Genomic DNA, 15,636 nt, shown 5'->3' with positions numbered 1-15,636 from the left:
AAGATTGTGTACATGAACAATGTTAAGATTCTTTGAGTCTATACCATTATTGTAATGTTTGTAAAGCGAGAAACTAAATAAAAAGAGCAAAACAATTATGTTCGGGGCTACTGGGTCGAAACAGAGGCTGTAGTATGTTGTTGTGTTTTTTGCAGAATTATTTAAAAATCTTAGAACGAGAATACTTTAACGCACAAGCGTGATAGTGTGCAGAAATAATGCAGAACAAATACGAACGTTTAACAAACAACGAGGTATAAGATAGAATTAAACTTTACTAAATACAGGGTGTCACAAAAATGTTGTACTTCCTTGGAAGGGATGATTCCTGAGCTCATTTGAAGTAACTTTCTTCTTTGCGAAAATTTTCTCCGCGGATTTGTTAACGAGTTATTAACGAAACACGCGGACCAATCAGAGCGTGCCTATAGCAGACGGATTCCGGCTTGGCGTCGGGTTCCGCTGACCGTGGCGTTGGCATTGGCCGAGCCAGAATCCGTCTGCTGTAGGCACGCTCTGATTGGGCCGCGTGTTTCGTTAATAACTCCTTAACGGAGCCGCGGAGAACATTTTCGTAAAGGAAAAAGTTATTTCAAATGACCTTAGGAATCGCCATTTTCAAGAAAACACATTTTTGGGACACCCTATATAGTGGATTACATATGGAAATTTACATGTTTCCATTTTTCATTTTATTTCATATACTATATTAATAGCCGAATTAAAGAAATTAAACCTATACAACAAATGCCATCTAATTGATCTTTTTTAAATTTACTTTACTAAATACAGCAAAAAAAAATGTTTTGTTTTTATTTATAATGAATCGGGGAATGTTTGTGTTTATATTCTGCAAATAAGATGTAGTTATAATGAATAGATCATACACTTTTTTGTGTTTCATTTAACTGTCTGGAGCTACCCCATTTTCCCCCTAGCTATCGTTGCTTTCGTAGTTGTCGGTGTATCTATTCTTCACGTGGAAAACAATTCACTTTCGACGCGATACGTTTAACTGACGTGTAAAATCAATCTTTTGGGGAAGACTGGAACTTTTATTCGTCTATCCGTCTCGGCAGGAGTGCTGTATTGTAGGCGAGGCGCGCTTGAGGCAGACGAGTGAAAAGAAAAATCCTTAGTCGGACGGCGCGCGGTGATCTTAAGGAATTCCGCGATGTCAGGAGGATTCCTGCGGGACCCCGGGAGTCACCCAATCCGCGGGAATATTTCCCCGATAAAATATTTTTAACTGGCCGCGCAGCCATGTTTGTACAAAGGACGGCGCCCCGGTCTGAAAACGTCGGAACGTATCTCGTCTCCCCTTTCTATAGACAACCAGAGACCCTTATCTCTTCGTTTCCGCATTACGCGACACCAGCTGGAACGCCGTTGATTGTAAGAGCACGCGCGAATTCTGAAAATCGGATTTCAAATCTGATTCCAATGTTTCTTCGACCTGAGCTCGCATCTTGTGATTTTTGTATTAATCCTTTTGTATTTTGTAATTAATCCTTCAGGGACGACGTCTGTATACCGTGCTGACTCTGACTGAAATCTGATGGATTTCTAAAGTACCGTAATGTAAATGATTGTTATGTTGAACATTTTTTGCAATCAATAGAAGCAAACCAGTTAGCATGACAGTAATGGTGTCGCACCGTAGGTTAATAGTTTTATTACAACTAATGTCGAGGATCATCCATTGATGTATTAAAAAATACATCATTCCATTTAAGCAAAACAAAGTTGAACTTCGTATGATCTTCACGCGTCTACTCACGAAAAAACTAATAACACTAACATATGCCCCTCTCGATACCATTTAAATTTCCTACTAAATATTTTTCGTTACGAGTAATAATAGCTTCAAAGACTGGATTTATTCATATTTCGTACAATTTTTCTTATAACCTGTACTCGAATAAAATAGTTTATTCTAACAGGATATTCTCACAAGTTATAAAAAGTTCTTTACAGGTAAATGTAAATGTTCTTTACAGGTTACAAAGTCAATAAGTATAGTATTCGAAAAGCTGTTTTATAACCTACAACGCCTACAAACATGATGCACGATCCCTCATACATGCTCCATTGGCACGCTGCAGCTCGCTGTATGCACGAAGTTTCCTTACTTGCTTCTAGAAAAACAAACCCATAACTCTTCCTGACATCACGCGAGGTGTTACGATACGTTAATTGCCGTTGAAAACAGAACGACGGAAAGCTAGCAATAGGTACACAAACATTTCAAATTACTTTTCCATATATCTAGTCAATTACAAAAGTCTACGTACACTACAAATGCATATACAGGGTGAGTCATCTAACGTTTGCACCTCAAATACCTTTGTTGTTTTTAAAGATACGTCAAATGTCTTAAAGACGAGGTGCCTCACTCTGTATATATAAAAATTCACTTCTCTTAATAACTTCAATACGTTGACTATTGATGCAACAGTAGTCTTAAATTTTGTTATGTTTTATTGTGTTGCATTTCATGTACTTTTATCATAAATAGATAAAATTCGCAATGTAGTTATAATATGTACAATAATATTACAAATAGTAGTGAATGTTTTATATTATACATATATTAAAAATAATAGCGAATACCTGGACGATTAAACTCACGTAAATATTTTTTAATAGAACAGAAGTTTTTGCGATAATGTACGTCATTATTGACTGTGAGAAATATTAAGCTGATTAACAAATAGTGCAGAATATTGCTATAAATTTTATAACCGTCTAGGATTCTACAGAATCTAAAAATTAATGGTTATAGAACTGATACGAAAGCTGATTTAAACAGATGATTTAAGAATCACAAATAAAATTTATATTAAGAAATGTTGGGGGAAAAAGTTCAAATTTACCCCTAAAAAGATCGTCATAAATTGATGTAGTCCGATTTTTTGATTTTTCATAACAGTTATTCAGAATAAAAATCCTTCACAGCTGCTTCAATCAGAGCCTCTACATAACAGTTTGAAACACTTATTTGGGGAATTCTTCCAAGTTCAGCCCATAATGTCCTGTTAACTATATTGTGTATTACAAAGCACCGAAAAAGGTAGTTCGAAGAACGCTGGAAATGTGACACGTGTGTCAGCTGGCTCAATGAAGAGTGATGAGGAATTCGTGCATGCGAATAATGGCACGTAAGATGCGAGCGTGACTACCCTAAGGGCTGAAAGTTATATTCTTCTGTCATAAGCTAGCTGGAATATTCGTGAAAGAATGTTGTACGGGTAAAAGCTATAAATAGTGAAATTAACGGAGTCTGAGGCCGCACAGTGTTTCAAATTTTTATGGTTTGCATACATTTAGTTGTGAACTTATAAAATATGAAGTGAAGTTATAGCAGAGTGCATCCAGAAAAAAACATTTGCACACGTTTCTCTTATCTTCGTAAATAAAAAATTAGAATTTTCACCGACTCTGCAGAATATCTTATGTGTATTATAAAAGCCATGCATTATTTATTCAGAAATTCATAAAACGCTCTGTATGTAGATAACATAAAGAATGTGAAAATAGTGTTCGACTACAGGTAAGAGACAGTACAACAGGAAAATGAACAATAAAAAATTTGCGATTTCGACTTCGTCTTTTAGTTATTAACAATTAAAGCTCCGCCTAAAATGCGGAAACCCGTCCAACGGAGGTGTCTGTCGTGTAAGTCACAGAGGCGCGCGACATTCAAGTATCAAGTGACAAATACGTGCTCATCTTGATTCTCGTTTGGGGCCCCAGCAAGGCGAAAATGTTTTAAGGATTCACCAATTAATCGTTGATCGACATTGAACCTGCCTACTCGTTAAAATTCACAAGAGCATTTCTAATATCCGCCCTATGGAATTATCTAGTATAAGGGATCAATTGCTTTTCACTTTGCAATCAGGCTCACATATGTAATTAACTCGCGATCACTATAAAATGGTTTGCAATATCCATTGTCTCCATAAATATTGAACGAAGTCCTCGCAAGTGCAACTATTCACAAAAGTGCACATATTTGTTTACGTGACTGTCGCGCGCCTCTATGACGTACACAACGTACACCTCTGTTGGTAGGGTTATCGCATTTTAGGCAGATTTTTAATTGTTAATAACTGAAAAATGAAGCCGAAATCGAAATATTTTTATTGTTCATATTGTCATGGAGAACAGTCTCTTACATTTTCTGCCACCTGTAGTCGAAAGCTCTGCATGTAAGATCCACGGAAAAATAAAAACCAACGCTTGAGCAAAACCCGATCCTATGAATCTGAAGATACAGTCTACTGGACACCTGTGTCTCGACCACCCACGACCACAGTATCGTTAAGATTATCCTGGCTTCTTAAAGGTTTGCGAAGTTCCTTGGGGATGCTTCACCGAACCATTTTACAATAACATCCAGCTACCATTGAAAATACTGACACAAGTTTCACTGGCACTGTTTCGATCGAGGGGTGTTTACCAATATCAATTTTCATCGCCAATAGCATTAACTTTTACACAGTTATTGTATTAGTGTGTACTAATACGTGTACGCTATACGGACATTATTATTAGACAATCTATAATACCTGATTTTATATAGTATGTACAGGGTGTTTCAAAATTCTATGTCTGCACCTCTGGATGGGGGGGGGGGGGGGGGAATCTGTTAAAAAAATAGACCGCAAAATTTATCTTGACCCTTTTTCCAAGGTTAAACAGTTTGTTTATTGCACTCTATAGTACTCATCGAGAACAACGAAAGTCACATAGAAACTATAGGTCTCAAGTCAACCGTTTTCTTAAAAAATAACTTTAAAGTTTCGTAAACTATTTTATTCCATACGTCTACAGGGTGTCCCAAAATGGTGTAAACTTGAGGGGATGATTTTGCATGAGAAAATAAGTCGAAAATATAGAATACATTTTTTTCATTTGACGCGTTGTTTTCGAGAATTGACTATAAAAATACGTCAAGTTCGCGTGCCTAGCGTTCTTCAGAAGTAGAATTAGTAGGTCATGAACAGACGCGTCCGATAATTCCTATTCAGCTTGTTCGCCGAATTTTCAATCTCAAATTTTTGGGAAAGGAGTCAAGTGAAAAAATTTGTTCTATGTTTTCTCGTGTAGAATCCTCCTCCACATTTATAGAGTCTTGGGACACGCAGTATACACATGGAATAAAATAGTTTACGAAACTTTGAAGTCGTTTTCCAAGAGAACGTTTGACATCAGTCCCATGGTTCGTTTGAGATTTTTGTTCGTTGCGATTAGGACTATACGCCGCAATAAAAAACCATTTTGACCTTGAGATTCAAGGTTAAGGTCAGTTCTGTGGTCAATTTTTTTAACACGGTAAGGATAAATGCTCTGCTTATTTGGATTATTGGAAGAAAAGAATTAAAAAATTTCTATTCGCCCAAACATTCAAGATTTAGAAATGGAAGTAAACATGTGCATCAATTAAGTGTCTCAAAATTATTTTAAAGTGAGAGTGTTCTACTGTCTTTAGTAAGCAATACAATAATTAATAAATTGAGTAAACTTCACGCTTTTGTATAGCATTCGTAGCTGGCATTGAAAAATACTTTGTTTCAGAAAAATTTCAAATAAATGCTTTAGAAAGAACAAGTTGACAAATGAAATTAAAATATGATAACTTTTGTAATAATAACTCACTAAAATTGCTATAATTGACTATGCCTTGTGGCTAAACGCCAAAATTCGGACAATTATGGACGCAAAATTGCAACGTACGAACGCATAATTGATCTACTAACTGATTATGTGCTTGATTATGTGGCAATATGCACGTATGCAATGGTAGTAAATTTTTTTTCAAAGTTTTGTGGTTAATGAAAAAAATCCTGTCGTACTGCCGTATGTCATGTAGTATCAACTGATACAAAAACATAGTGCTACAAGATCCTTAGGGCATTTATCGATTGGCTATTACAAAAGGCTATTACATCTAAAATAAATAATAGTAATTGCCATGATTAATTTAATTTGAAATCAACACGTGCCACGTTTGTCACGAGGGATACCATTAATTCAGTAATAATTCTCATAGCAATAAAACTTCATTACTTGCAATGTATTCTCTCATAAAATATGGACAAAAATATTATCACAAATATCGCGAGTTTCTCAAGCATGCTGTTGTGATTTTAAATAACAATATGTTTAAAATTAATCTAATTTTCTTAACCTAAATTATGGAACCATTGCTGTCACACATGTCTGCCACTTGATGGTGAACATAGGATTGTTATAATTTCATTCATTCAGTTATAATTGTTATAATTTAGTACTATTTATATTTAAAATGATAGGCTCTATTTAACACTCGTAAGCATAGCGGTGCGTTGTATAAAGGCATCGGGAAAGTAGAAATCGATCAGAGTCACGCCACCATGCAATTAGTGGTACATTGCAAAAATTAACCGCTAGACGAGTCAGTGAAAACGATTGTAAAAGTGTGCGAGGAAGCTTTTGATCCCGGCTGGCCTGACAGCACGGAAGATTCGAAATTCCCTTGAGAATGAGAATCAGACCGAATCGAACAAGAGTTGGAGCTGGGGACTTCGTTCATTAGCGGCCAATTATTTTTGTTCGTTGAAACGGAAGGTTTTTCCAGATTGCGATCATGTGACGGTACGGTATTAAAGCTACTTGATATTTAGGTGACATGGAAGACAACTCATTTAATGGATTCCGATCAATAATTCTCTTGCGTAGAATGTGAAAAATACAAAGATTGCCTTGACATTATTAGAAATTTTATGTGAAATACATAAAACCATGAAGCTTCGAAGAATGGTACCTACAGATTTAAAGGAAATCACATATTTTCGCATAACTGTAAACAACATTACAGTTTTTAATTACAAAATCATAACTTGTTCCATTTTATGTTATTCTCTGTATACAATCAAAATTCGTGGTCTAAATAAAGTCAGGGAAATAGTGTAGCACAAAACAAAACGAAATCGCGTTGTTGCATTCGATTTCGAGAAAAATGCAATTAAAAATCAATCTGGTACGCATGCACACAGCTGATGGCGGCGCCCTTACCCGTCAAAAACGCTTAAAATCGTTCAACTTTAAAGACGCATAACTTTCGAATTGCTAGCAGTGATTTTTGGTATTTTCTCGTCAAGATCTACAGGATTATATGAAAAAAAGTTAGAAATTTCTGAACTGCCAAGGTGAAGTTTACTTGAATTCTTCCTAGAAAAGTAATAAAAAAAAGTATGTGTAATTATCCTTGTTTAATATTCCGACATTACGTAACTTTGATAAGGGTATACATACGTTGCGTGTAATTTGGAAAAAGTATGTTGCAATGTAAATTATACTGTTCACGTAGCCGTAAAAGTATGTCCCGCTTTTTATGGTAACGTAATCCGACTGCAATGAAATTTATCGCCGAGCGTACTGTGATGAATGTGAAATTCTGAAATTAATTGATAGAAAACGAATCAGTTGCCAGCTGATACAACGTTACCAACCAATTGTAATGTTCTTTTTACCACGGCTATGTATCTCTGTCGAGTATTTACAGATTCTGCTGCACTTCGGCATGCTCGATATTTCATTTGCGAAATGTATATTCTCTTTTTACCATCGCAGATTATATCTCGCAGTGTTTGTACGACGTATAAAACGAATTTATTAATTAAATTAACGAAGGTTTAATATAACATTATTTCAGAGAAATGTATTCTTTGTGAGCTTGCAGGGTCGTTGATTTTCCGTTTAATATAACGAATGTGCACGACTTAGCAGATAGATCACAATTTACCCCTTAATGCATAAGTATTTTTAACTACAAGCATTATTCCGGAGTTTTAAATTAATTTTTAAACTTGTTTCCACTTGGTTGTTAACAGAACATTGACATTGTTCGATCTCTCTAACTAAACGCTTCCTACATGCATAAAAAACGAAACATAATTTCACATTTAAAAAGTTCGTAAATGTCAAAACTTTTAAAAAACTGGTAAAAATTAATTATTTAGCAATTCACATGGGCGTAAGAATTAGGGCGTTAAAATTTGGTATATTGATATTTGCTTCCAGGTATCATCAGATGAAAATATAGCACTCCTAATAAATGTAAACAAATAATTAGAATACACAGGTTTTTATCCAACATGAAAACTGTTTATATTGATTGTAAGAAACAGAAGCTAAATGAAAGCTTGTTCCTTTACTAATTTCAATATGGCGAGAACTAATACCTAATAAAAGTGATACCAGCTACAAAATAGTAACAGAAATTATTCTGTCATGATTGCTACATTCTTGAAGCAAAATTCACTCTTTCACTCTAAATATCCTAGAATTATATTTGAAAATAAAATGTAAAAAATAGTATCAGGAATACATTTTTTTAATTTGGCTTTCAATATTGTCGTAATGTTATCCGATTAAAATTAGCGGTTTTTATATTTTATTTTTTTAATTGTGAAAGGATGATCATAAATATTGGAATTTAATAATTCCTTGATACGTGTCTATCAAATTTTAAACCGGAGAATTTCGTTAAAATTTCTGGGTTCAATGTGATTTGCGTTAAAAGTGGCAGAGGCTAACGACCTTTCTATCGTTCCATCAAAAGCTGATGTAGATTTTTAAGCGCATATCGTTGAATACTTTTAGCGATGAACAAAATTGATTATGCCGTCAAATATTGAAGCTTTTAAAACTGAAAAATATTTTGTCGGAATATGAGAATTCTTATTTACGAAAAAATGCACAATAAATTGTAAATTGTTTACGCCAATTCTCGCGATGATCGTGGTAGTAATTGTAGACATATTTCCATATTGCGTTTGCTGAATGTATGAAAAATTTTATTCTGAAGAAGCCAAAACCGCTGCAATTTTTAATAAATACCCTTCAGAGCGTACACATACTCGTGTGTAAATATAATATTTTAATTTGATAAATGATTGTTAAAATTTTTTTCGATATATTAGTAATAAATAACTTTTCAATGTTGTTTAATACCGCCTTCCATTGAAAAATTTTGATACCTATGCGTCTTCATAATAAAATTGTTGTACGTGTTAACTGAATTTTTTCACCGGAAGTTCAGAAGTTTACCTTAAAGTTAATACGAAAAAAATAACCTTCAAAAGTTTTTTCCGAATCATTATATTGCCCCTTCGGTTAGGTTAATATTGTCCTATAACGTTTTTTTCTATTACTAACACTAAGCGAGATATTCAAGGTGGTCAAGTTAGCTGGGACACCCTGTATAGGAGAATAATCTTTTAGCTCTGAATTTTTTACATAAATATTACAAATAAATCTGATATACAGAATATCAATTTAACTGTTAACTATTATTATGTGTTTATTATTATTGTTATTAACATTATTATTATCTGTTTATTGTTATTCGTTCGTAGGGGTAAATACTGTGATGGGATGAACATTTTTCTCAAGGTCATATTTTTCCAGATTTCAAGGTCATCACAGTTTATTTTTAAATTGAACTACATATTTTCACCATCGCGATACGATAGCTGAGGTTAAGATGTTCCCAACCGCCTACAATACTATGTGCTTCGCGTGATCTTGAGTACAAAAAATTCATAAACACTAGGCAATTGATGGAAATTGTGAAAGAACTCTGATATACGGATTAATGAATGAAATTTTATTTTAACAAGCACTCTAAATGATGTTCACCAATTTCGATATGAGGATTTAGAAGGATTGTGTAATTTTGTTGCACAACTACAAATGTTTCGTCCAAATTCTAATTTCCTAATAGCCAATTCATATCTATCATTAGCTATTTGTATTAAGTTCAATAAGATCAAATTACTAAATATACTAACTAGTTAGAATGCTTATTGTGATATTTTATAGGTCCTGGTTAACCTAAATTTCATATTTTCAAGAACATATTTGTCTCTATTCTTACCGATCCTACCTATGTTACAAACATTGTTTTAACAAGTACCACGATTCGTGTTTCAAAAAGAACCCACTAAAAATTTCTAGAACTCTTTCGATCCGTAGGAAAAAGTGTATATCGTTCCCCGTCGACGATTTCGAAACACCAGTTCAATTTCGAACATTTTTATTTTCTCGACTTTACATACCAAAAGAATTTCGATCAAAAATCGATCTAGATTATGCCACAGCCGGAAAAATCGTCCCGTTCGTGACAGAATCCGAGCGGAATTCAACGCATTGAAAAATCCTCGACACAAAGTCGACCGATTGCTTCCGCTCACGCGCAGTTCATTGATCAAACTATTCGGCAGTTAAAGGGCCCGAAGTATTCGAGAGATACATTCCATATGATTCGCGTGCGGGTGTGAAGTGAAGTTCTCCTTCCTCTGATCGGTCGTCGGTATGAAAATCGAATAAATCAACGGAGAACAAACGGGTTCCATGGTCGTGCGTGGCGTTCCGCGAACTAGACCGTAAATCTATGTTCTCGGCAGGGGTCAGCCGGTAAAAGTGATCTAGACCGCATAAAGCAATCCGGTGTTTATTTAATGACGATAGCCCGAGGCCCGCAGGGCTGGGAACGTGGTCGATGAATCTTGTTGCGACAGACGAGTCGGAATCGGACTGTCGATTTGCTCGGTTGACTACCCGGTGGTGTTTATTCGTCGCGGCGACGTTGCCGAGCGCGCTGGGGAAAATGCAGAATTATTACATCCCGACGGAGAAAGGGGGTTGCACCCGGCTTTTCGAGGCGACCGGGCCCGGCAAACCTAGGCCGGACATAAAATGGAGCAGCGAAAACACACCCGGTTGACGAATGCGATTTGCTGCGAGAAACGACGCACCCGTTCCCGGCGAAATGACGCCACTAACTACAACCCCTTGAGAGCCAGCCACAGAGCATCGATCCTCCCCCGAGGGGGCACCGCGCCGCGTAATGCATCGACAGGTTCCGTCGACCGTTCGCTCTCTCGTTCACTTATGTAGCTGGTTTATATTTGCGATTTCTATTTTCATTTCCGTTACTGTCGATCGCCCTCCAATTTTACTAACCAACGATGTCTTCTCCACTAAGGACCGTTGAAAACTGCTTGGTAGTTACGCGTGCTAGGGATCGAGAAACTAGGGGAAATTGGGGCTAGTTGGCGACAGCTTATTATCAGGGAAATCGAAGGCATATAGCCCGGCGCTATATCACTTTCGATCATTTATTAGAGAGGGTCAAGGATTGAGTAGGTCTTCTTAAGGGTCTGACCACAGAGTGGGCAAGACGATGGTGCCTTCTAAGAAGAAGACTATGATCGCGACTGCTCAGCACTGACCCCGGAAGCACAGAAGAATAAAAATCTCATTAGCCCACATTAGTTTGCATCAGTTCATATGATAACCCACGAAAAATTTCGAATGTAAACAAATAATATAAAACGCTCTAAAAATGCTTAGTAAATGTAATAAAATTAAAAGGAGATATAACAAATTACTGACGCAATGTTTTATATTGTATCTGTAGCGGCCAGCTGCAAATAATAAAGTTGGAGAGGTTTTAGGACTCAGGCGGCAATTGAAGCTATTTTTTAGGAAACTGTCAGGTAGAATCGATAAGACGCCTCCTAGGGTTGCCATTAGATTTTATTAGCGACAGCCTCAATAGCCCTCGCAAAGAGTCGTAAAAAACCCCGAATTTCTAACGGCCAAAGTCGATGGTACAGGAACCCCGCGAAGGTAAAGGCCATCGTTATCTGACGATGCACACAGCATGTTGAGGGTGCGTGGCCTATGAAAATTCCGTTCCAGTGCCAAACAAACGACACGTTACTTTCGCGAATTCCCCATTTTTATAGTGGCATTTACAAGAGTGGGGGTGCAGAGACACCCCCACGTATCGATGACTAAGATGTATTAATGTGTAGACATTTTATTTAAAAAGGAGACAGACTTCAGTCTGACTCTCGTTAAACAGCCAAGCAGTAGGCCCTTAAGAATAAAGATCATTCAGAGTCCGTCTGGCATACTTCTCTTTAACCGAACCACCAAACCTACTTACATATATGTATATAAAATACATGACAATTTTTGTACTACTGTCACATACATTCGTCCAACCAATATTATGTTATTCAATATTATACAGCAGGGGTGACGAACTTCTTCTCTGCCAAGAGAAGACTAGGGGAGGGCGCACAAATTGAGGAGAAAAAGGTACCTTCTATCTGTCTGTACCGGAGTGTGCATGACAGAGACGAAACGCGTCACGTGACCGGGCTGTGGCGGAAGCGTGGGGAATAGCGCGGCAGAAGGGGAAGTTAGAGTTGGGACAGAAATCTTGATCTGGCGACACTGCTCCCACTCCCGATCTAACCCTTGTGCCATAGTGATGAACAGGATACCTCACTCTTTCACCTCCGTTCAGCAACCAAGTAGAGGGGGCAACTCTCCTTTGCCTGAGTAAGCCCGAGAGAAGAGTGGGGATGGGAGCCACAGCTGGCTCGCGAGCCGCCACACAGTGCGAACAAGTGGGGCATATCTCACTACACGTTTATATCACGATGCACGAAAAATTCCTTTGGTAAAACTGCATATTAGGGTAAAACTATACAATACGCCCCATTTTTAAAGAAATATCAATAAAAAATAGATTTTTCAGTAATTTTTTATTTTATCTGTCAGATCATATAAATTGTTCATTTCTCTTCAGAACTATTCCTTGATCACGAACAAAACGTAATAAAAAGTAGCAGGAAATTATTATTTTTGCTAACCTTACGTGGGGCATATTGTAACACAGTAGACGGGTAAAATGCCTCATCCATGCGACAATACGCCTCTACATAAATTATTCACTACTTTAGGTATATTATGCTTAATAAAGTATTATAAAAGTTTAAACAAAAGCAACAAATACTATAGTTACGAACAAAAATAGAGTAATATCGAATGAAATTATATTATTTCTTATTAAGGACTGCTCTTTTGGCTTTTCGACCACAACGATTGCAAAAAGGATTGTACATTGTGCAGAACTCATGTAACCAAACTAAACATGATGTACATTGTATCCAGTCTTCTGTTGATTTAGTACAATAATAGTATTCAGTACACTCTACACTTGTTAGTGTCTTCATCGGAAATTTCTTCTTCTGAAGTATCCTTATTCACTTCTAACTAATTGCTACTTTCAGAAGAAGATGTTCTATTCTTACTTCTTTTTGTCTTTGGTTTCTTTTCAGGATGTTTATTCTTGGCCAAATCTTTAGTATGTCCTAAAGAATAGTGTTCTGTTTAGTATGTCCTTTGCTAAGAATTGTTGAACGACGTAAAGGAACTTTAGATTTTCCTGTACTAATATGCCTTCTTAGAGTCCTTGAAGGTGTACTGAACACTCTAGAAGCTTCGTTAACTCCCATTTGTTTGGTTTTTACCTTCTCCATTGCCTCATTGAGATCTTTCTCAGACCACGATGCCCTTAATGTAGTCCTTACATATTCACGCTGCATTTCTATTAACAATTAAGAAAAAAATGCGTCATAATACATAAACAGTATGATTTTGAAGGTGGGGCGTATTATCCAATAACGATTGGGGCGTTTTGTAAATTCTTGGATACAAAACGCCTCGGCGTAAATTTGGCAATAAATCATTGACAAGAGGCGTGGGTAACATCGACTTAAACAGGTTAGTTTTTCTACTTTTGAAACATATACGTTAATTTATCATACAAGAAATAGTGACTTAGAAAGCTGAATTTGTTTAGTACTCACCGCAAATTGTTCAGAAGCCGAAATTCGAAAGGTTTGAATATTTTTCTATGAAATGTAATAATTACGCATATACCTTAGCAGCGTCTGTGGGCGACTGAGGTAGGTTCGAACGTGTTGTTTGCAACGGCGTATTCTTACTTATATGCGTAACACAATGGTGAGGCGTTTTGTCAACCGGGGCGTATTGTATAGTTTCACCCTAGGAGGAAATTGATATTATATATCAATTTCCATAAATATTGTTATTTTTTTTTTTTTAGTATATTAAATTTATTGTTAAATTTCATTTCTTGTGAATAATTAGCATTACGTATACATTAGTAACCAAATTTAGATTTTTGTAGAAAAATGTTGCGATGGTCGCATTCTCTAAAGTGCCAAAAATCGAAAAATATTACATGAACTGTAGTGTTGCAATAATAATTCTGTGTAATGGAAAGTGCTTACCAAGGTATATGCACTCTTTTTACATTTAATAAAGTATGTTTACTTTTCGTACAAATTTTCAACAGTGGTTTTATTTATTAATTGCATACTTGAAATTAACATATAACAAAACCATAAAATATATCCTGAAATTCATACATATTCGGATATATTACTTATTATAGTTTAAGAATTTTATAGTTTTGTTTGCAACCAACTGCTACTTTTAGTTTTATGAACTTTTTAAGAAGTATCCATACCTTTCCTTTAGGATCTATCGTGGAAAATTTGTTAATTTCATTTTAAACTTATTAGTTGTATTGTTAAATTTCATTTTCCGTGACAAACAAATTTGGATTTTTGTCCAAAATTTTATCTATATGCAAATTAAAATTATTAAAGCAGGCAACTGAGAGTGGCGTTGGAATCGGCCGAGTTGGACTCCGTCCGTTGTAGCTGCGCTCTGATTGGTCCGCGTTTTTCGTTGATAACTCTTTAATAAAGCCGCGGAGAAAAGAAATTTTCGCAAAAAAAATACTTAAAATGTGTTTGGGAACGTGCCCTTTTTAAGGGAGTGTAACATTTTTGGACACTCTGTGTATGCGCCTAGTGACCAAACCGTACTTCTTACACTGACCGTATATATTCGCCTAAAAGCCATGGTCAAGCGTCTTATGCTGGGCGAATATATCTATGCGCTATCGTGACGCTTAAAGGGTTAATGTCGTTTGTTGCAGAAAGTACAGCAGATGTTTTTGGAATTTGCGTGACGCAACTTCTAAGCAGCAAATCATCACACTAATTTCCATTGGTCTCGGTACATTTCCATGTAACTAAATTCATGGATTATCAAAACTTTTTCACTATTTAGTGAGACGAAAATTACAATATGTATTTGTTGTTGACCGTACCGTTCAGTTCATTATCGAACTTCCCTGAGCCTCAATACCATCAACGTAATCTTACCACAGCTCATAGCAAATATGCGAGCTACTACTAAAAACTAACTTTCGAATGATTATTTTACCTTTAGTCATTTAATAAAATGGACCCGAAGTATTACAACTGAATAAATAATAACATTTTCTCCAATTTTTAGATTTACCTGCGATTTATAACATCCAGCGTAAATAATTATTTCATTCTCGATTTCTTAACGCACACAGAATTATCCTATGAAAGATTTTTTAAGCCCAGAGGTCGCCTATTTTAACATTGTTCTTTCAAATGCGAATAAGCTTTGAAACGTAAATTTTTTATATATGAAACGAATTCTCCTCCGAGCGTTCTTGAAGCTAACATTAAAAGCATTTTATCTCATTACGGTGAACAGGACGGTACGAAAAATCCATTACCTCGCTGCCATGCTATCGAAAATAAATCACCAAGTAACATCACCAGCTAAATCCACCATAAAATCCAGTGGGTATTAACAAATCAGGAAAGTACTTTCTCGGCCTTCCCTTTTTCACTCAGCGGGCTTAAGAGA

The 15,636-nt window shown here is 36.0% G+C and overlaps 1 long non-coding RNA gene across 1 annotated transcript in view; it reads right to left on the bottom strand.

Annotated features, from left to right (window-relative positions):
* The window catches only part of LOC143364171 (uncharacterized), a 432,692-nt gene that overhangs the window by 305,440 nt on the left and 111,616 nt on the right, over positions 1–15,636 (bottom strand). The window lies entirely within an intron of this gene.

The sequence above is a fragment of the Halictus rubicundus genome, chromosome 2 (assembly GCF_050948215.1).
Source record: "Halictus rubicundus isolate RS-2024b chromosome 2, iyHalRubi1_principal, whole genome shotgun sequence".
Taxonomy (NCBI): domain Eukaryota; kingdom Metazoa; phylum Arthropoda; class Insecta; order Hymenoptera; family Halictidae; genus Halictus; species Halictus rubicundus.
This window is presented reverse-complemented; position numbering and strand designations above follow the sequence as displayed.